This window comes from Cynocephalus volans, chromosome 11 (genome assembly GCF_027409185.1).
Source record: "Cynocephalus volans isolate mCynVol1 chromosome 11, mCynVol1.pri, whole genome shotgun sequence".
NCBI classification, from domain to species: Eukaryota; Metazoa; Chordata; class Mammalia; order Dermoptera; family Cynocephalidae; genus Cynocephalus; species Cynocephalus volans.
The window spans coordinates 102,382,895-102,404,418 of record NC_084470.1 but is presented as its reverse complement, the minus strand read 5'-3'; the positions used below and the strand labels follow the sequence as shown (position 1 = coordinate 102,404,418).

General features: G+C 37.8%; 2 pseudogenes; one reads left to right on the top strand and one right to left on the bottom strand.

Annotated features, from left to right (window-relative positions):
* Positions 1-580: 580 nt before the first annotated feature.
* LOC134390177 (transport and Golgi organization protein 1 homolog) lies at positions 581-21,488 on the top strand (annotated as a pseudogene).
* Positions 3,952-4,734, bottom strand: LOC134390869 (Parkinson disease protein 7 homolog; annotated as a pseudogene).
* Positions 21,489-21,524: the final 36 nt, after the last annotated feature.

Genomic DNA, 21,524 nt, shown 5'->3' with positions numbered 1-21,524 from the left:
GCATGACTGTGGCAGGATAGGCTTTTTAAAGGGGTGTCACCAGAATGGGAGGCCGCGTGAGCAGCTGGAGCTTGGGCAGACAGAGTCAGCAGAGGATGGAGGGCGCGCGGCGGCTCCTTTTCTGTACGGACGGGAGGGCAGCCGGGGGTCTCGGCACTTTGTGACATAGGGGCCAGTTCTGGGCAGCTTTAGAGGCCTGCCTTCCTCCTGTACCCTGGCCCTGGCACATGGTCCTCTCCCGGTAGCCCACTTGCTGCCTAACTCTGGCCCCTTGTGTCGCCCATCCTCGCAGCTGCTATGGCAGGAGACCCCATTAGTCGCCTCCCCCACTTGGATGCTTCTGCTCGGCTGCCGCGCTCACCCCCGCGCTGCTCCATGGTTGGTTCCTTCCACAGAGGCCCCGCCCTCGCGGTGTTCACTATCGTCACCATGGTAACAGGGTTCTCAGTGTTCTGTGGCCAAAGAGCTGGCCGCGGGGCAGACTGAGTTCAGTCTCCTCTGTGAGCCGGTCTTCATTAGAGGAGACGAGTCGTGTGCTGTTCCACAGGGAAGCGTCTCACCCGCTGCCTGTTCATACGTGATGGAGGCAGTCCCTGCCATTGTGCCTCCTGTAGCCACGTTGGACAGGACACTTTGGGGACCCCTGTCAGTGCTGTATACAACCCTCACAGCCAAGCTGCTGGAGGTGACCATCCCCGTTCCCACAGAGGGACCCCAGTTCTGGCAGGCGGGTGGACGAGTTCTGAGCAGAGAGGGTGCCCTGATCGACCTGGCCAAGGAAATGGAGCGTGTCAGGCCTGAGGCAGGCAGTACATTGCTGTGCTGTTTAGGGAGGCTAGTGGGAGTGTATTTCAAGTTTCATCACTTGCTCATTTCTTACTGAACAGTTAGAAGTGACAGACACTGTGTTGTGTTTAAAGCCACTATCCAAACACTGAGAGCCAGTGGGTCTTTTCCCAGTAACCACTGGCACTGTTGGGGGATGGAGTCAGTATGGTAGTTAACTCGGGTACTTGTAGAGGGCAGCAAAAACAGTGTGGAGCAGGTAGGTGTTTGATGGACTATCTCCCAGGAAACATTTGAAATTAAGGTGCCGAGTTGTATAGAAGACAGTTAAATTCAGGATTGATTTAGACCAGTTACCAGGAGCTATCTGACTTAGCATGTGTCCTTTATGTAAGAGTAGAATAAAATTAAAGTTTAAATTTTGAGAGGAATAACACATCCATTACCATCATATTGGTTTTATTTGCAGCCATGAAAGTTGATTACTTTCACTGGATTTAAATTTTTTCTCTTATGTGGGTTTTTTTTTGTTTGTTTTTCTTTTTGTTTTTTTAAGTAACATAAACCACTTAACCAAGAGAAAATGTGTGATCCAGAGGGACTCTAGCCATGTGTTGGACAAAATGATGTGGTAGGGTCTCTGCTAACTGGAAATATATGATCAACTTAAAGATATTTAGACTTGTAATACTTAAAAACACTACTAGTCAAAAGAGAAATGAGATGGCCAACATCATGTCTTTTTTGAAGCAGTAAGAGCCATTGAAGCTTTTTGGGGGGTAGTTATCTGGTGGAGTTTGGCATAGAATTTCTATGGCTGACTCTTTCTGACTGCATTATTGCAAATTTCTTTAAGGCTTCCCATTATTTCTAATATGTCTATTTCAGTTTGTTGCTACATTGCCTGATGACGTTCAGCCTGGGCCAGATTTCTATGGACTGCCATGGGAACCTGTACTTATAACAGCCTTCCTGGGAATTGTTTCATTTGGTGTATTCTTCTGGAGAACTGTCCTTGTTGTGAGTAAATTAATTTATACTTTAACTCATAAATGCAAGGGATGTTTTATAATCACTGGCCCTTTTATTTGCTTCTTTTTCAGTAACATAAATGGTAATTAATGATTATAGTTCAAGCTAACCTTCTACAATAGTGTAATCTTTCTGTTTTAGACTTACGCGCACAAAATAACGTGTATAAATTCAAGTGGCAAAGTTCAATTTATGAATCCCTTATATCAAAACCTAAAGATTAAGAATGAGGAGGGTGCACATATGCACTGTTAGTAGAATTGGGAATTCATACAGCCACTCTGAAAAGTCATTTAGTGATATGTATAAGAAGCCTTACAAATGGTCACATCCTTTTATATAATATAATATCATGTCTAATTATCTGTCCTAAAGAAATTACCAATCATGCATTAAAGATCAAATACAAGGGCATTCAGTGGAAAAGAACTTATTAGAGTGAAAACTTGTCACAACCTAAATGATCCCTGTGGTAGGGGAATTGTTAAATTATTGTATATCCATATAATGGGATATAAGGTGGCTTTACATATTTCAAAGACATTGAGGAGACGAAAGTGCTCACAATTTAACATGAAGTGGAAAAAAGCAGAAACCAAGACGTCAAAGTACAGGTAAACTGTGCATTATATAAAACACATATGGACACTCGCACCCACCCAGAAAAAATAATGCAAGGAAATACAATAGAACGATAAAAATTCTTATATCTATGAGATGAAGTAAATTTTCAGTTTTTTCCCCTTACATATAGAAGTGTTTGCCAGATTTTCTGATTTGATCATGTGCTCAGAAAATATCTTATTTGGAAATACAAGTTACATAATATTCAGACACTATTAAACTTTTGTATCCTTTTTTTCTGTACAGGATTTGACTTTCAGACATATATATGTATGTATATGTGTGTATACTCCTACATACTTTTTATTGTACTGTATGTCATTCTGCTTCACAGTTGTTTCACATAATTGGGGGAAATTATTCTGTGTAAATGAACTGTGCAAATGAAAAGCTTTCATTTGAAACTTAACAGTTAAAGTGGCCAAAAGCATTGACTGCAATTCTTTCTCAAACTGAGTACTGTATTGTTTTATTAATTTCTTAACTATATTACATTCAACATATTATTGTTAATAAGTTTCCTCCCCTTGCCCAATTGATTGTAAAATCACTCCTAAAAGAAGGATTTCTTTTGACTGGATTCTATAGCCTCATGAGGTTTTTCCTTAGATAAAAGGAAAAGGGGAGAATAAAAGTGTGAACAGAAGGGGAAAAGGTGAAAACATTTTATATTTCCTACTCTTCTCTCTCCCATTTATAAAAACCCTAACACCTGTTTTGATTTGCACAAGGTTATGTAGTCTCTTTGTCCTGTTGCTTCTCAGCCTTGGCATTTGCCTTTTGGAAACCTGGGCCCTACGTAACTTTTAGTTTGGCTGAAAGGGAGCAAAGGAAGCTTACTCTCTCATTAGCTAGGCTGTGACAGTAGAGAAATAGTCATTTCTTTCCACGTTGGAATTTTCTGAATGCATTTTCCTGGACCAGCATTCTTGTAAGTGGTGTTTAGATACTGTACTAATAATGAGATACCATGGATGATTTTGTGGACTGGTCTGAAAATCCCATCACCATTTATAACATTTGAAAGGAGAAACGTATTTGGAGTTCTAAAGAAATATAGTAGTAATTTTTTTAAATTAGTTACTGCTTAGATTTTATTATCCTGTAAATTTAGAGCTGTCTTCAGGGGGTGATTTAGTTTTTGCCCGTTTTGAAAGATGTTAGCTGTTATTTCTCTGTCTCTTCTGCATTTTGCTCTAGCAGTCTTCCCTTCCCTTTCAGATATATGATCACTGTTTATAGTGGCCTGGGAAAATTAAACGATCTAACTCATGAGATTTTTTTGTGTGTGTCTAAATGCCCTGTTTATTTGGCAGACAATGTTCAGAAATGTACAGACAATTTGTAGGCTGAGAAATCTCTGTGGAGTTGTTACTTCACAACTACACTTCACAAAAGCAGTTATGACAGCTTCTCAGCACATTAACCAGTCATTTTTTGTTTGAAGTGAACACAGAGAGAATGGATTATAAGGCCTATTTCTCTAACTCACCATCAACTTCTTTTGCTCTAATCTTTAAGAACAAGTGGAGCCTTCACTTGATCAGCCACCTCCTTGCTGCTCAGCACCTTGACAATAGCAGGAATAAACTCAAAGCCGGTCCCAGGACCTCGGCTTGTAAGAATCAGGCTGTCCTTTTCCACACGAGTCTGAATGGCTGTAATGACTTCCATTTATCATTTTGTTTTTAGCAAGTGGCTATGTTGTAACTTTGCTTTCAAAACCTACTTCATGGGCCAACAGAGCAATAGGACCTGCACAGATGGCAGCTATGAGGCCCTTCCTCTTTTCTTGTTCCTTCAGTGTCTCTTTCCCAGCAGCAGAGTCAGATAAATTCTGTGCACCCAGATTACCTCCTGGAGAACCACCACATTATATGGTCCTTGTTTTTTTGGCACCTTCAAGACTGGCATCAGGACAAATGACAACATCATGGCTACACTGTACGGGGTCTTTTCCAGCCAGATGTGCAATGGTGACCTTAATCCCAACTCATCTCATGACATCTACAGGGATGACTGTCTCCATTTCCTCTGCTCTTTTAGCCAGGATAACCAGAGCTCTTTTTCAAGGTCCGGTAATATTTTTAGATCATATTTTTAAAGACCCAAACGTGACTGAAAGGGACCACACGCCCAGAAGTATTTCTAAATTCAGCCAACAGCCAACTTTGAATAAGATTTCAAAGATGTTTTCTGGTGAAGGAAAGAGGCATATCTTAATACAAAGATTATACCTTTAATTTTGTTTCCTCAGACTCTTTTTGAACAATCATTGTTTCTAGACCTCATCTTGACTATTTTGGGTTATTAAATAAATGATTTTAGGTAAATAATCATTAGGATATTATGAAATATTAGTCTTTTCTGTTCTAAAATTATGTTCATTTTGTAAAATTGGTGCTCATGTAATAGATATATAAACATATCTTTAGCTGCAAGGTATATTTACCTTAGTGCTTTTTTCTCTCGAGACTATTTATGAAGTATCGCCACCAATTATATTTGAAATTCTTTCTAACCTTTTCTTTTTTTTAATCCTATGAATTCATTAGGCTGAGTCAAACCATTATTAAACTCTCACTTGGTTATGATTTTTCACCGTTATATTACGAACTATATATTTTTATTAATAAAATGTTTAACATCAAATTTAATTTTATTTCTCTCTCTTCCAGGTAAAGAGTAGAGTTTATCAAGGTAAAATTTTAGACTTATTTTATCTTTGGTAGTATTTCTTCTGTATTGGTGTTTGTCATGAGTTTTATACAAGCTAGAAGTAGATATAATGACTTCTTATGTCTGATTGACTTATTAGCTCCCGAAAGTTTTAGTTTTCCTGAGTTGCTAGGTTGGATGATGGAGTAGATGGTGATGATACCAATGGATAGGAGATGAGGATGAGTTAATTGTGGGACTAGAGAGAAGATGAGTAGTTTAATTTGGGGCAGCCTGACTTTAAATGTTGATGCAATGCAGATTTTTTACAGGTGAACAACGTTCCTGTGCTAATGATTTAAACAATACATGAAACATTTATTAAACTAGATAATTTGAGGAATAGAAATATCAATCAATATGTTTGCATTTTCATTCTGTTTCTTTTTGTAAATAACATGTATTTGAAGGGATCCCATTTTCTGAGAAGAAATGTTCTTCATGCAGAAAGGAACATCAAGCTATAACGTTTTACTATATTTCCCATTTTTGAAATATATTTAAACTAGAATCTCATTTAAATAACCATTCTATTATAAGAATACTTTTCTTAAATTTTAATAATATTTTTATATCCTTATTGCTGTAAACTACAGATTGCTCTTTAAAAAGTCATAAAACTTTTGAAAAGAAGTAATTTTTCCTCATAGTGCCAAATAACATGTCTTTGCTGCTAATATATTGGGTAACAATTTTATTTAGTGACGTATTGATTTTTGCCCCCTTTTTAGTCACTGAACAGCAGATTTCTGACAAGGTGAAAAACATCACAAGAGAAAATAGAGAACTTGTTCAAAAGTTGTCAGACTATGAACAGAAGGTATAATGATTTTTTTAGTTTTGTTCCCCATTGTTCCCGCTTGAATTATTTCTGCCTGTTTTACAGTTACTATAAATTTAGTTATTATACTATTGTTAAATCATATTTTCTTATTATTTGCTACCAACCATTCACATCTTAAGCAGTCATCATATGTGTAAAGCACTGCTTCGTTCTGGAAGGGGTCACTTATTTGGAAATAAGTTTAGGTAGAACTATAACTTATATTTTTTATTCTGAATGCTTTATTTTATATAGATCAAGGAATCAAAGAAATATATTCAAGAAACCAAGAAACAAAATATGATTCTTCGTGATGAAGCGATTAAATATAAGGTAAAATTACCTTCTTGGGATTACCTTCTGAAAACAGAAGTAAAAGTAATGAGTAATTATTACCAACCTTAATATCTTTTTTTGTAGGATAAAATCAAGACACTTGAAAAAACTAGTAAAATTCTGGATGACACAGCTAAAAGTCTTCGTGTTATGTTAGAACATGAGAGACAACATACTGTCAGGAATCAGGACTTGGTAAGAGTTTTGCTGCTAAGTGTTACTGTAGTGTAACACTTTTAAATATTTTGTATACTGCATGAGCTGAACACGATATTTTCCATGCTGTTATCTAAAGTAAGAGTGGGAGTCAGAGAAGTTGAACCTACTTCTGTCCATTTTTGAGGAATTTTAAGGACTAATATAATTTAAAGTGGTTTTGTGGAAGTATTTTTGTCCTCAGCTCTGTGTAATTTTCATATTACTTGGTTCTGTCCTCTGAAACATGTAGAGCAACCAAGAAACTGTAACTCTGATAACTGTAACAGTCCTTACATTTGGTTCTGTAAGTGCTTTTTCAGTAAACTTTTTACTTTAGTTTTAGAATTACATGAAAGTTGCAAAGACAGTAGAGAGCCTTCCTGTATGTCATACACCCAGTTGAGCTTGACCACCTAGCAAAGGTAGTCTTGCCAAGTTTTTCTGTTATGAAATTACTCTTTTTCCACCTTTCATATACTGGACTCTTTGGAAGGAAGTTACCCACAGTCCAAGAGGGGAGAGTTATGCCCCACCTCCTTGAAGAGCCAGTATCTTCATAAATTGTTTGGAATTTCTTCTGTATGTGACATTTATCTTATCTCCCTCAAATCCTGCCATTTTTAATTCAGGCAAGAGAATTTTTAAAGTGTTCTTGGGTTTGTTTCTTTGTTTGTTTGTTTTCTCTGCCATTAGAAAAAAATGATTGATTTCAATTGGTTTACTTGAAAGTTTGTTCATTTTCTTTGCTTTCACCTTTCTGTCTGGTCATCTACTACATTATCTCATAACCAGGAAGGTTGTGGATGTCATGAAATGTTTGTGCACTCAATTATGGTTCCTCTTTAAGTTCTTGATTTTTCCTCTATGCCAAAATTGGTTCACATGCTTTTACCTGAAACATACAGGATGTCAGAGGGATAAGTTTTGTTATTGTTTCTTCTTTTTGGCACATATTCTGATGTTTCTACCAAAATTCTAATATATGTTTTGTATTCTGTTTCCACATGGCAGATATTAGAAAACAGGAAATCTATAGAGAATTTAAACAATCTTATCTCCATGAACGCTTCAGAATTTGCAGAGGTAAAGCTGACTACAATTCCTACGGAATAGTTATACTATGTTTTAGTTTTGTTGAGGAGCAAAACTGTGATGTGTGCTAAAATATGCAGAAAATGAAAACTACGTTATTTCTGGTTGGGAAATTGTAACGTGCTTGTCCTTTCGAATTAATTCACTGATAGGAATGTTTTCACATTAGGTTCAAATTGCTCTTAAAGAAGATAAGCTTAGTGAAGAGAAGATGAAGTCTGAATGCCACCGGGTTCAAGAAGAAAATGCTAGGCTTAAGAAGAAGAAAGAGCAGGTAAAAAAAAATAATGGATATCTTAGGTCATGTAATCTAGACAACCAAATACCATTACCTCATGAATATTTTTTCTCAGATTGGTTTTTAAGGTAATGAAGTGAGCATGCAGAATTCTGTACCTGGATATGCAAAGTTAAAACTCTGCTTCCAGAACTGAGTGCATGTCTACATTCTTATCTGTTCCAGAGCTCCTGTTCTTCTGTACAATTTATGATCAGAGTGTTTAGTCTTTGTCTTATCAAACATTAACCAACGACTAAATTGAGTAGCTTCAAAGGTGTAATAGATTGGCTTTTTAGACCAAAGAAGTAGGTATTTTTTAACCCTTCTTCGACTACTTAACTGCTTCATTGGCCAGGGAAGGTTACATAATCAAGAGTGTGGACTTGGGAGACGATAGGACATGCCCTTCCATTCCTACCGGAAGTGAGTTATTTGAATTGGCCCCAATTTTCTGAAGGATGCAGTGAACTGGATCAACTTCCTTGACAGATCTGGTGTTCATGCTATAGCTCTGAACGTTAAGACCACTCTCCACTTTCCTTTAGCAAGGGTTTTAACCTATAGTGACAGGTCAGGGAGTGGCTTAGTTTCTTACTTCCCAGTCTCATTCACATAGTTCTCATGTCTTCAGTGCAAAAGCCCTAACCTGTGGGAATTCACATGTTTGACCTTTCAGTTGCAGCAGGAAATCAGAGACTGGAGTAAATCACATGATGAACTCAGTGAGCAAATCAAATCCTTTAAGAAGTCTCAGAAAGATTTACAAGTAGCTCTTACTCACAAAGATGATAATATTAATGTAAGTTCGTTCCCATGAATACATGCTTAATTCTCATTAATTCTCATGAAATTTGCTGTATTAAATTTGAGAGGCTCTTACGGATCCCCTTTTGCTTCTTTTCTAGGCTTTGACTAATTGCATTACACAGTTGAATCAGTTAGAGTATGAGTCTGAATCTGAGAGTCAAAATAAAGGAGGAAAGGAGTCAGATGAATTAGCAAATGCAGAGGTGGGAGGTAAGATCAGTCTCAGGAGGTTGGACCCCTTGTTGCCTTCCTGTCTTTAATTTAGTACACTGATGCTGCTTCTCAGCTGGCAGAATTTCCTCTTAAGCTTTACAGTCATAGAAACATATCATTCGATTTCTATATAGGTCTATTTGCATTGGGCAGAGGTGGTTTGCTGGGTGTGATATAGCAATTGGAATGCAAAGAACACTGAACTTTTTTTCCATCCCATTGAGAACTAGTTGATATGCATTAGAACTGTATGGGTCATGTTTTATACCTCTAAGTATTGAACACATGCAATAGGAGAAACTTGTTTCTCAGCTTCAGAGAGATGGCATATGATTTTAATACTCATCTGTGTAGCTGTGCGGTTTTAAGGCTTACAACCAGTTTTAAGAGTACTAAGGTGGTTGGAGCTATAAACTAACTTAGGCTGTGACAGTGGAGGCTAAAGTGTAGCAGTGTTTGCTGATGAAGAAAATGTTTCTAAACACAGTTTCCCAAGTTGGCTACTACTTGCATTAGTGGTTGTTTTAAACCACACCTGATAACAGATTCTGGGGGAGAACAGAGGAGTGACTCTTTCTAAAATAAGACACTTACCCAAGCAGAGATCTGAGACAGAAGACAGAGCTTCATCTCAGATATTTCTTCTTGCTCAAAAACAGCATGGATAACATTTTTATTGTACATACTAGGAATTTACTTTTTAATTATATGTCTCTCTTAAAAGTCAATTAGTCTCATTAGTTTTGTTGGTTAATTTGCTTTTTTCTTTTAGTATTTGAACACGATAATTTTGTAGTTTTGAGGAAGTCAAGAAAATGTTAGTTAAAAAAGCAAGGGAAGAAAAAGCAATTAAAACCTTCTGTTTTTTAGGTAATCAAAATGGGAAAATGAAAACTCGAATTAAGCAGATGATGGGTGTCTCTCAGGTATAATACTTTTTATAGAGTCCCATAAGTGCTTGTGAATACTAACGATGACTCACTTTTAAGAATACTTCTCTCTTCTGCACTTTTTAGACACAAACTACAATATCAGTAGTTGAAGAAGATCTAAAACTCTTACAATTTAAGCTAAGAGCCTCCATGTCCACAAAATGGAACCTGCAAGGTAGGTTGCTTCTTGAAAAGAAAGCACCACATATTGGAAAGATACAAAATATCATTGGGAAGACGAGGAATGGCTTTCTGCTTTGCCCTTCTCACCCCTGTCGGCACCGCCTTCTCAACCACGTTCTGAAGTCCTTGTGCACACACATAGAGCTCAACTGTTTTATCCTTTACAGATGGAATAAAGCAATTAGAAAAGGACTGCAGTTCACTGCAGTCTGCCAAAGCTGGACTGGAGGATGAATGTAATACCCTGAGACAGAAAGTGGAGATTTTGAGTGAACTATACCAGCAGAATGAGATGGCTCTGCATAAGTAAGATTTTCATTGTTAGTTGTTAACACAATTGTCATGACTAAATGTGTATACTAATGTAGATAATTTTATCTTAAAGATTATTTATGGTTTTTTCCACCTGTGATTGGTATGTGTTGTCTTTCCTTCTTTGCATTTTTTTCCCCAGAACTTGCATTTTTCTTTCTGTTCTGACCAGGCATCAGGAATTGTTGCCTGTAATTAATGTGAGGGGCGTGGTTTACTGGTAGCAGCAGCTGCTGCTGCACACGTGCTTCTTTTCTGCAGATGCACACCCTGTCTGTAGTCCACCACTTCCTCCATTTGCCTTTCTTTGTGGTCATTTATGTAATTCTGATTAGTCTTACATTTCTTTTACTAGCTCTTGATATAGTCTCTTCAAATTCCAGGTGATTTGTACATGTTTTTTGTAGAATAAGAACTTCAAAGGAATATATAGTTACTGAAAGTAACGGAATTAATAAAATCAAATATTCAGACTAATCATGATGTAATTATGGTAAGGATGTTAGGAGTTTTGAATACAGAAATATCTGTTTGGTGTGTATATTTAGCTATTAAACTTTTGAAATATACATCTCAAATTTGGAGCTAAGTATCTCTCGAAAGATGTATTTTTGTAGTCAATTTTGTGGTTTTTCTCCACAAAAATATTTGAATTCCTAAAAATAGCTTGTCTGTGGCATTGCTATTTGTGTTTACTCTTACACTCTACTCAGTCTGGGAGAAGGCCTGTATTGCTGAATAAAGCTAACTTCTTAAAAAGTGCTTGTACTGCCTGATGCCATTAAACACTGAAAGCACACCATTAACTTTCTCTAATTCTGCGCTCATCAAGTAACCAATTTAAATTTCTGAATTTTGTTCAGGCCAGCTCTAACAACCTGGCCCACTTGAGAGAAACATTCCTCTTTTTATTTCCTTTTCTAAGAATAAGCATGTCTCTGCCCTAATAGTAGGGTGAATCATGTAAGTGACAGTTTTTCTTCAGGACTCGGGCACTGTGGCTCTATTTTATTCAGCTCCTCCAGCCTCCTTTCAGTCACCATGTCTGGTCTGTATTCTACTGTCCTCTCTCAAAGCCACTATGTTAGTTCAGGCACATGTCATCTTTTCTGCCAGTCCCCTAACTAATCACCTGTCTTCAGTCTCCCTTTCTTATGCAACTTCCTCCACACTCTGTTTAATTTTCTTGAAGCTCCAAGAGTGAATTTCCTAAAATACAAGTGGGTCCATTTCATTATGTGCCTAAACTCTGTCAAGGATACCCCATTCTCTTCAGTATCCATGTTGGACTCCTCAGCAGGTATAGAGGTTGCTCCCCTTACATGGTCCCAAGCTGCCTCTCCAGGTCCTTTCCTGTAGCTCTTTCTGATGCTTCCTGGCCTACAGCCACACACAGTACAGTCCCTTCATACCACTCCACGCCTCCTTGTCGTCATGTGTGTGGTTTTGTCTGAAGCAAAACTGTATTCTAACTCTATTTCCACCTGCCAATCTCCTGCTTACTCAAATGTTTATGCTCCTTAAAATCTTTTCTGGAGGGAGTGGTGGCATAAATAGCCATAGACACTGGGTGAGTACTCATTTTATTCTTATAAATGAGTAACTGTTAAATATGTGTTTGAGTTTAAATCTACATATTGGCATTTGCTTTCCGTTTGTTGGTTTGTACTGTGTTTCTTTTCTTCTTCCTCTTGAATTGTTTGAACATTTTAAATTATTCTCTTCCCTTATTTAAGCTTGGTAGTTAGTTACAGGTCATCTTGCTCATCTTGTAATGACATTTTGGTCAATGATGCACCACATGTATGATGGTAGGCCCACAGATTATAGATGTGTAGTAGGCTATAGCATTTAGGTTTGTGTACGTACACAGTCTGGTGTTTACACAGTGATGAAATCACTTAGCAATGCATTTATCAGAATGTATCCCTGTTAATTGCCACGTGACCATAGCTTAAAAGACCACAAAATTATATCACAGACTTATCAAAAAGTCTGACATAAACTAATAGATTTACCTCTTTCTGGGCTTTATTTCCATCCTGACTTAGGTGCTTCTGTGCTAGTGTATTTTAGTATCCTGTATACCTCAAACTCCACAAGACTTTTTTGTCTTTCACAGTGCTGTCCTGCAGTGTTCATTCAATTTACACACATATTTATTGTCCCTGTAGTTCTTTATTCACCTACATCTTTGGTCTTACATTTGGTATCACTTTCATTCTACTGGAACATCCTTTAGTAACAGATTTGATGAGTTTACCTTTGTATCAGATGTCTTTATTTTGATTCCATTTTTAAAATATCTTTCTGCTGGCTATAGAATTTTTCGCAGTTATTGAATTTCAGCACTTTAAAGATAACCAATTGCTTATTTTCTGGTTTTAAAGTTTCCCTGAGGAATCTGTCATCATTCTTATTTCCCCTCTTTCAAATGTTTCACCCCTGTCCTAGCACCTTCAGTCATATTTCTTTTTGGTTTTCAGCAGTTTTATGGGGAGGTGCCCAAGAGTGGGGTTTTCGTTTTTCCCCTTTCTCTGTCTCTCTTTTGCATTCCTGCTGCTTGGGTGATGAACACCTCTTGAATTTGGGGGTATTTTTTTTCCGTATTAATTTTGCCTCAGTTTGTCTTCTCCTGAGATACCAATTAAACATGTCAGGCTTTTTGAAAATTATTTCCTCTATCTCCTGCATTCTCAATTTGCTTCATTCTGGATGTTTTTTTTTACCTGTCTTCCAACGTACGAAAATCTCACTTCAGTTATGAAACCTGATGCTAAAGTCAGTCATTGAGTTCTTAATTTCAATTACTATTATTCATTTTATAATTTCTAATCCTCTGCTGAAATTCTTCACCTTCATTTTCACTTCCTTGAATATGTAAGGCAAAATAATTTAAAAATCTGGGTAAAAATAATTCCATTATGTGAAGCCGTTGAGTCCATTTCTCTTGTATTTTAGATTTTGATCACATTGTCTTGTCTTGTGGAGTGCCTGGTCAGTTTAGATTGAGTGACAATTATGATAATGATAAAGGAAATTTGAGGCCTAGGATGGTGTGATCTTCCCACCGGAAATATTTGAGGTTATTTCTAGCAAGTCCTCATCACCTAATCCAGTCAGCAGTTAAGGTCATTCAAAAATGTCATAGTTTCTTCAAAGGACATTGTATTAACAGTTTAATATTCCACGTATCCAGCACTTTTTACTCTCAGCTCAAAGCCCAGGGCTTTTAATAGAGTTCCCCCATCTCCAGCAGCCCAGAACTCCACCTCTTTCTTATTTGAACCAGAGATCTGTTGGAAGCTATGTTCAGATTCCTTATCTCTCTGCACTGTCTTCAATGTGTGGATGAACCTAGGGGAAGAGTGGCTTAAAATGCCAGTCTTACTTGTAATTCTGAGATCCTTTTTCCTACAGGATCTTGGCCATACACATGTATCTTTCATGCCTTATCAGCTCTCTGATGCCTTCAAGCACAGTCTTTCTATTTTTGTCTAATTTTCTCATTGTTCTCAGACTAACTCATCCACTATTGGAAGCAAAATTCTCACTGGTATTTCTTCAAGTCTCAGTTTTTTCACATTTCTTACTAAACCAGAGTTAGGGAGGGATTGTTCAGTTCTTATATATATCTTTTATACGTTAAACTGTGAGCTCCTTTTTTTTACTGTGGGTATAGTACTTTACCCATACTTTTATCTTAGCACCTTACAAAGTGACGGCTGTATTATAGCCACACGTAAAATATTTGCTAAAGTACTGAATAAGCAGTTATAAAAAAATACGTAAACCTTATTCTTTGGTGTTAGTAAACTTTTTTTTACTATACCTCTTCTAATTTTGCTTCTGATTCATAAAGTTAACTTTCAATTTAAGTATCATGAATCAGAACTATGGGTAAAGAAGTACAAGGGTTACTAGAAAATGGCATTTTTAAACCATTAAATGTTGCTCCCTTTACAATCTATGTTATAGTCGATTGACATCATGAACTTCAAAGTTATTAGGTTGAAACCAGTTTCTAGTAGATATCACCCTGATTATGGGACCGTTTGGATTTTTTTTCTGTTCAATAAACATTGCCAATACTCAGATTGGCCTCTTTCCTTAATCATGATTCCATCGAAGTAGGTAGTAGGAGTTCCACACCTGACATGTGAAAATGTTCTCCCGTTAATTGCATAGTTACATGACATGTTCCAAGGGCTTTTTCGCTGACTACCTTTATCATGTCTTGGTTTCAGAAACAGTTCACCCATAACAAAATAAGAAATGTAACTAGTGGTCTTTCCATGGTAGAAATAAGAGAAGTAATTCTCTCTTGCTTATCCCAAATAAGCTTAGCTATGCTCGGTTGATTCGGCTGGGTCTCCACACTGAAGTAACGTGAGCTTTCTTCATCTCCAGCACAAGAGATTGCCCACTGTGTTTTTACATCTGTTTTGTTCATTAGTGAGCAGAGAATTATGAGTTAGAATATGCAGGTGATTCTCAAACAGGCCATAGTTTGATTTTTATCCCTAAATGGCAGGTTTGAATTCCTTCTTAGACTCTGTATGTCTGTGTATTTTTGGGAGTAGGATGGGAAGTGACATTTGAATAGAGATTTCAGCTAGACTGCTGGGAAGAAAGAGAAACACTTTCACTTGACAACCCATTTTATCTTAGGAAATTGAGTGAAGAAGAGTATGAGCGGAAAGAAAGAGAGCAGCAGCTGTCAACTGCAGATGAGAAGGTGGTTTTGGCCGCAGAGGAAGTAAAAACTTACAAGTGAGTTCAGCTTCTAAAGGTGGTGTCAATGGCTAAGGAAACTAGTGTTAGTTTTTTTATAACCATCTTTACATTGTGTAGAAGAGAATAATTGTACAGAAGCATAAATGCCAGTGGGCATGAATACCTTCAGTTCTCACAAGAGAAAAACTAAATTTTATACCCAGTGCTGGCAAGACTGTATGTAAGGGAACGTGGTTAATGCAAACAGTTTGGGGGAGAGGGGAGTATATATTGCAGTGATTCTATAAGAGACCAATTTGTTATAGGATGTATCAAAAGCGATTAAAGTTACTGTGCCATTTGATAGATGCAGTAGTCATAATTCTTGGAAGTTTTCTGATAAGGGGGTAAAAAAGCTTTATCAAAGAAGATATTAATAGAATTATCTGGGAACATATTGAAGAACATATAAGGAAACTATAATTTATCAACTCATAATCTCCATCGACTAAGAATTTCTAGCCATTAAATAATAAGGAAATTATGTAGCATTAGCTTTCAACATTCTTGTACTCTATTTATATAACCATGTAAATATGTTTTTATATGTATGGATGAAGTCTTTTAGGGTACAGTTCTTAAGAGTATTGGGAATGTGGCCAGGATGTTTGATTTTTTATCCAGTTGTGCTTTAACTGGTAAAAACAAGTGTAATTCTTAGGCGCAGAATTGAAGAAATGGAGGAAGAATTGCAGAAATCAGAGTGCTCATTTAAAGATCAGGTAATAATTATACTGCCCTACAGTTGCAGAATTTTTTGGTATTGAGTACAGACTGTTATAATGGCTATTATAATGAGTTCCAAAACATATTTTTTGATGTATGTTTTCAGATTGCTGCTCAGGAGAAAAAAGTGCATGCTAACTGGGTAAGCTTTTCTTTCTTTCCTTTACTTTGTGTGTAATCTACCACAACTGAATTTAAATATATTTTCTCTAACAGATAAGAATTCACAATGCAGAAAGGGCTATAGCTGAAGAGAAAAGGGAAGCCGCTGACCTGAGACACAAGTCAGTGATTTTGATATCTCTATTTTTAATGCAGTTTAGTTTTTTAAAGGCTGTACTATGTGGTCTCTAATAAGGAATTGATTTCTATTTCACATTTAAGTCCATTCTTTCTCTATATTCAAGATTATTGGAAATAACTCAGAAGGTGGCACTGCTGAAAGAAGAGCCTGTGACTGTAAAACCAATGCCAGGAAGACCAAACACACAAAACCCTCCACGGAGAGGTGGGAAACATTTCGTAAAAAGCAGCATTCTGGTTTTTGGTGTAAAGTGTATATAAATTACTTTATCTTTTGTGTGTAATAATTATGATGTCCTAGAAATAATTCCAAGAACTTACCAAAGAAAAAAAAGGTCTTAACGTGGTAACAAGACGCTGTCTTCTTCAGGTCCTCTGAGCCACAACGGCTCGTTTGGCCCATCCTCTGTGAGTGGTGGACAATGCTCCCCTCCACTGGCAGCAGAGCCACCCGGGAGGCCTCTCTCCGATACGCTCAACCGAAGAGATATGCCTAGAAGAGAATTTGGTGAGCATTCACATGTGACCTTGAAATAAACTTTTCAACAGTGCTCTTTCCCTCTTATTCAAGATTTCTAATGCAAATAACATTTTAGAATTTTGGGTCGATCCAGTAGACAGAAGCAAATTTCTTCATTTGTGTTGGTGGATAGTCTACTGCAAGATCTACTTTAGAACAGAAAGCATTTATTTATTATTTCTGTGGAGGTCCTTTTCTTGTTTTTTGTTTCTTTTAACTTTTTACTGGGAAGTAACACCCTACATCTTTAAATTTGAGGTTCCTCTCCTGAATATTATAAAACTAGCCTTAAAACTTTATAGTTTATGGAGGATATATACTTCTATATATCATCACTATAATCTGAAATACTGTACGTTTGTTTTAAAAATCCTAAATATGTCTATAATGCTAGGTAAGATATTGAGGTCCGATTATATAGTGAAACAAAGAAGCCTATAGAATTGTATCAAGCTTAAATGAAGTACAGGACCAGTGCTACTAATGTGCAGGGTTTATTGCTGTTATTTCAATCCACAACCGTTCTTATTTTAATTCTTTAAGCCCGTGCATAAATTACAAGTGATTTCCCTTAATTGTATTGGGAGACCCATTTCTAATGCCACTTTCTATCTAGAGTTGAACCCAGGTCTGTCCACAATTGGTTTATTTCTTCTGAAAAAATACATTCAAGAGCTCAGTTATCTCTTTCTCAAGGGTCAGTGGACAGGCCTCTGTCTCATTCTAATGGTCTTCTGAGGTGTCTGGGAAACCCTCTGCCTCTGGTAAGAGACCTAAGTGTGTTCAAAGAGTCTAAAGTCATGGTGGAAGGTGAGTGGAGGATTTTTTCACAGTATACAAGTCAAAATCAGTCTAAATAAATACTCTGGCCTTTCACAGACCCAGGATCTGGTCCAGCTGCCATGATAAACAGCAACTCAAGAAGCTCTTCCCCTTCTAAGGTGACGGACGGGGGCAAGGTAAATGCTACAGCTGTTGTGAATTACAATTACGTATTTCAGGAACATTCAGCTTTTCCTACAGCACTCTCTCTTTGCCTCATCTGCTCTTTGTGTGTTCTACTGTTTGTTTTTTAAAAAGCAAACTGTTCCCCAAGAGCCTGAAGGCCCTTCAGTTCCCAGCATTACTTCTTTGGCTGAGCATCCAGGAGCAGTAAGTACATAGAGGTCGAGGACTGGACTGGGCTTTTTCTTGGTGTATTTCTGGAAAGGATATGAGGAGTACTAATATACCTGGCTTTAAATTGCACTGCAGTACTGATCTCACTCTTGTCCTTGATTTGGGAATGTTGCTGAAATCTGACTAGTTGGTTGGCTGTTTTTTTCTCCACTTGCCTGTTTTGGTTAGACAACCTGTTCAGAGCATCTGCTATAATTGTAATTACCTTTAAAAATGTGAAAACTCATCATTTCAACTATATTGTGTGATTCAGTGTTGAATGCTCTTAGGCAAAGTAAATTCATTTTAAGTTGCAAAACCCATAGTTCTTATATTTTCATTTGGAAGACTGCTATTTAAAAATTTCTCCACTTGTACGCTAGGCAAAGCCCACTATGCTTTTTGGTTTTTTTTTTTAAAAGATGACTGGTAAGGAGGGCCGGCCCGTGGCTCACTCAGGAGAGTGTGGTGCTGATAAAGATGACTGGTAAGGGGATCTTAACCCTTTACTTGGTGTTGTCAGCACCACGCTCTCCAAGTGAGCTAACCGGCCATCCCTACATAGGGATCCGAACCCACGGCCTTCGTGTTATCAGCACCACACCCTCTCAATTGAACCACGGGCCAGCCCTGGCAAAGCCTACTTTGAATGATCTGAAATTACAGATTGATAACAGAAGAATGTTTGCTGCAAGTGAAACAGTAGTGAAAATCTGTAATTACCTGTTGATTCCGTTCCCAGCAATGGCTTTAAATTATGTTCACATAACTGTATTCTCTTGTTACTTCTGTTGCTGTTATAGCTGGTAAGTCTTCTGATCATACCTCATAGTGCTTCTCCATGTTGAAATCAAAGAAGTTTAAATATTTAGAGTTTCCAACCCAGTTTACCATAGGAAATGATTAGTCAGTATCTTATAATATATAGTATTTCTAATGAATGAAGGTAAATATTAGAGCTGTGCCTGCCTAATTGTATATATAACATTGTTTCTGTTGGAAGATACTTCTGAGTTCCAGGACAGGACTCCAGGAACACATATCTCTTGAGAGATCTCTTTATCCAAGGGAAGCTTGGGTTAGACCCAAAAGCCCTTTGAGGTGGAAGACTTTAGAGAGAGTAGAGACCCCTTTGTTAGAGATGAGAAGCAGAGGTGGAAAGAGCAAGGGCTTGGAGGCAAACCTGGTATTGAATTCCAGCTTGGCCTCTTCCATGCTGGGGGACCTTCAGCAAATTATCTAAAATTCTGTTCTCCCATAATGAAAATAAAATGTTCATACTTAGAGATTTAGAGTTCTGAGAATTCAAGATATACGAAAGCCCTTCTGAAGGTACTCTGACTAGTAGCTATTAGGACATGTGTAGAGAAAGGATTTTTCATTCCTTTTTATTCTCTGCATTCTTAATATGAAAATAAAGAGCTATTGTGGTGAATGGAGGGAGTGACTGCCTTAGAGGGACATCACAGTGTGTGTGGTGTGGCTTCTTCATTAATCAAGAGTCATCTCCATTGATAATCTTTGACAGTCCTCCAGCTTTTCCCTTCCATTCGCAGACACAAACAGTAATACGCTTACAGTGAGACCGTTCACTCCTGTGGCTTCCCTACAACCTCTCTAAGCTGTCAATGAGAACAAACGGGGGAGGGATAGAATTTTGTTGCACTGATTCTGTTCTTTGGACAGGTGTCTGACATCTGCTTCTTTGGGTTTTACCTTTTACTGGTGTTGGTGCTTTTGTCTGTCCTACCGAAGTATTTTCAAAACTTGAATTGCTTCTATTCTGCAGGTTAATATGGCTCCTAAAGGCCCGCAACCTCGTTTTCCGGGGGTGCCCCCCATGAGCTCCCTGGTTGGAGGCCCCATCCCACCACCCATTCGATATGGACCACCTCCTCTCCTCTGCGGGCCTTTCTGGCCTCGGCCATTTCCTCCACCATTCGGTATGATGATTTCAATAGTAGTAACTGACTTGTAAAGCATATTCATCTTTTCTCTCTGTTCCTCGCTAAAACAGTTGCTATTGCAGGGCTTTGCAATACAAGGATAAAGCTGACTGAGTACATTTCAATTTTGGCTCAAGTTCTTAGGACACATGGAGTGCTCCACAGTCTCTCTGTACTAAGATGGCAGTAACTATCTCATCTAGAAAAGAAAAGGAGCTATTGATAGACAGATATCTGATTTCTGAAGCTGTATATTAAACACCCATGGCTATGTACCAGGCTCTGCAATGGATAGAAAGGTGGTTAAGACACATCCCTTAACTCAAGATGTCCTGTAGGTCACAGACACATAGATTCTACAACATAAAGCTTGTGATCACCCATAACAGAAGCATAAGAAATGGGTCACAGAACACAAAAGAAGGAAAGGTTAAAGCCTCACTCCTCACTTGGCAATAGATGAGGAGTTTTGAAAGAGAAGGTAGGATGTAATAGCTATCCAGTGAATGTTGCTGATTTTCATTGGTGAAGCTAGAAGGTCTTCTCCAGCAGAGCAAGCACCTTGAATTTGATGGTGTTTGTTAGTTCTATGCTGAGCTATTGCATGAATTTTTACAGTAGTACACAATGGAGTTTCCTTTATCAAAATTTCTTTGTTGCAGGGAAGCCCTATTTCATAATCTGTCACTTTTGGTATGGTATTATGGTATGTCCAAGTACAAATTGAGCTCTTATGAGAAAAAGATGGCAAGACTGTATAGTGGAAAGAATGCAGGTGTGGAGCTAGGTACAGCCATGTTTAAATCCTGCCTATGCTCCTTGGTGGCTGATGGCCAAAGGCATGTAACTTAAAAATGCTGAGTCTCAGTTTGCCTCATCTATAAAACCGGGATGCCACCAGTTGACGTTCTAAGGTTGTGAGAAATTAGAGAATATGTTAATGTACCTGGAATCATCTTAATTTAGATATATTCCTAGGTATTTTTACATGACTGAATGTTTGTTTTCCAGGTCCTCGTATGTGTCCACCACTAGACTGAAGAGAATATGCACCAGGCGTTCCACCTGGAAGATGGGACCTGCCTTTTGACCCTCAGGGATTTGGACCAGGACACACACCATTTACACCTTTTGGTCTCTTGGCCCAAGAGAGTACTTTATTTCTGATAAATAATTTAGAATGTCATAAATATAAAAACATTTCCTGTGGAAATGCTTTAAGAACATGTATTTCCATTATTCTCTTTTTAGTATGCACCAGATAAATACATAACAAGGTGTTTATAATACTGTTATGCTAAAAATGTTTAACTAAAGATCAGTAAACTTTATCTCCCCTCTTGCTGAAGTTCTCTGTAGTAATAGTTAATAAAGATTTGTTTTATTAATATTTCCCAAGTGTCTGTTTCATTTGATTATCATGATACTTGTGACATTTGGGGAACATGTAAATCAAACTCTTCAGAACTAAAGATGGTGACTTGGCAGCACACTCCCTGTTCCTTACTGCTAAGGATTCAACCTATAAGTCACCTGTGAATTCCCTCTGGCAGGTCCAAAACACAACACAGGGATGGGGCCGAGCAAACGCACCAGCCACATAAATCATTACTTACCTGGGGTAGAGAGAATGAAGCGAAGCCAAGACTACTACTTGGGTGGGAAAGTGGACTCCAGCCTCCTGTCCCCCCACTGCCTGAGAGTAGTCATCACTCGAGGTTGACACAGGCGCCCCTCTAGACCCAAAATGAACTTGGAG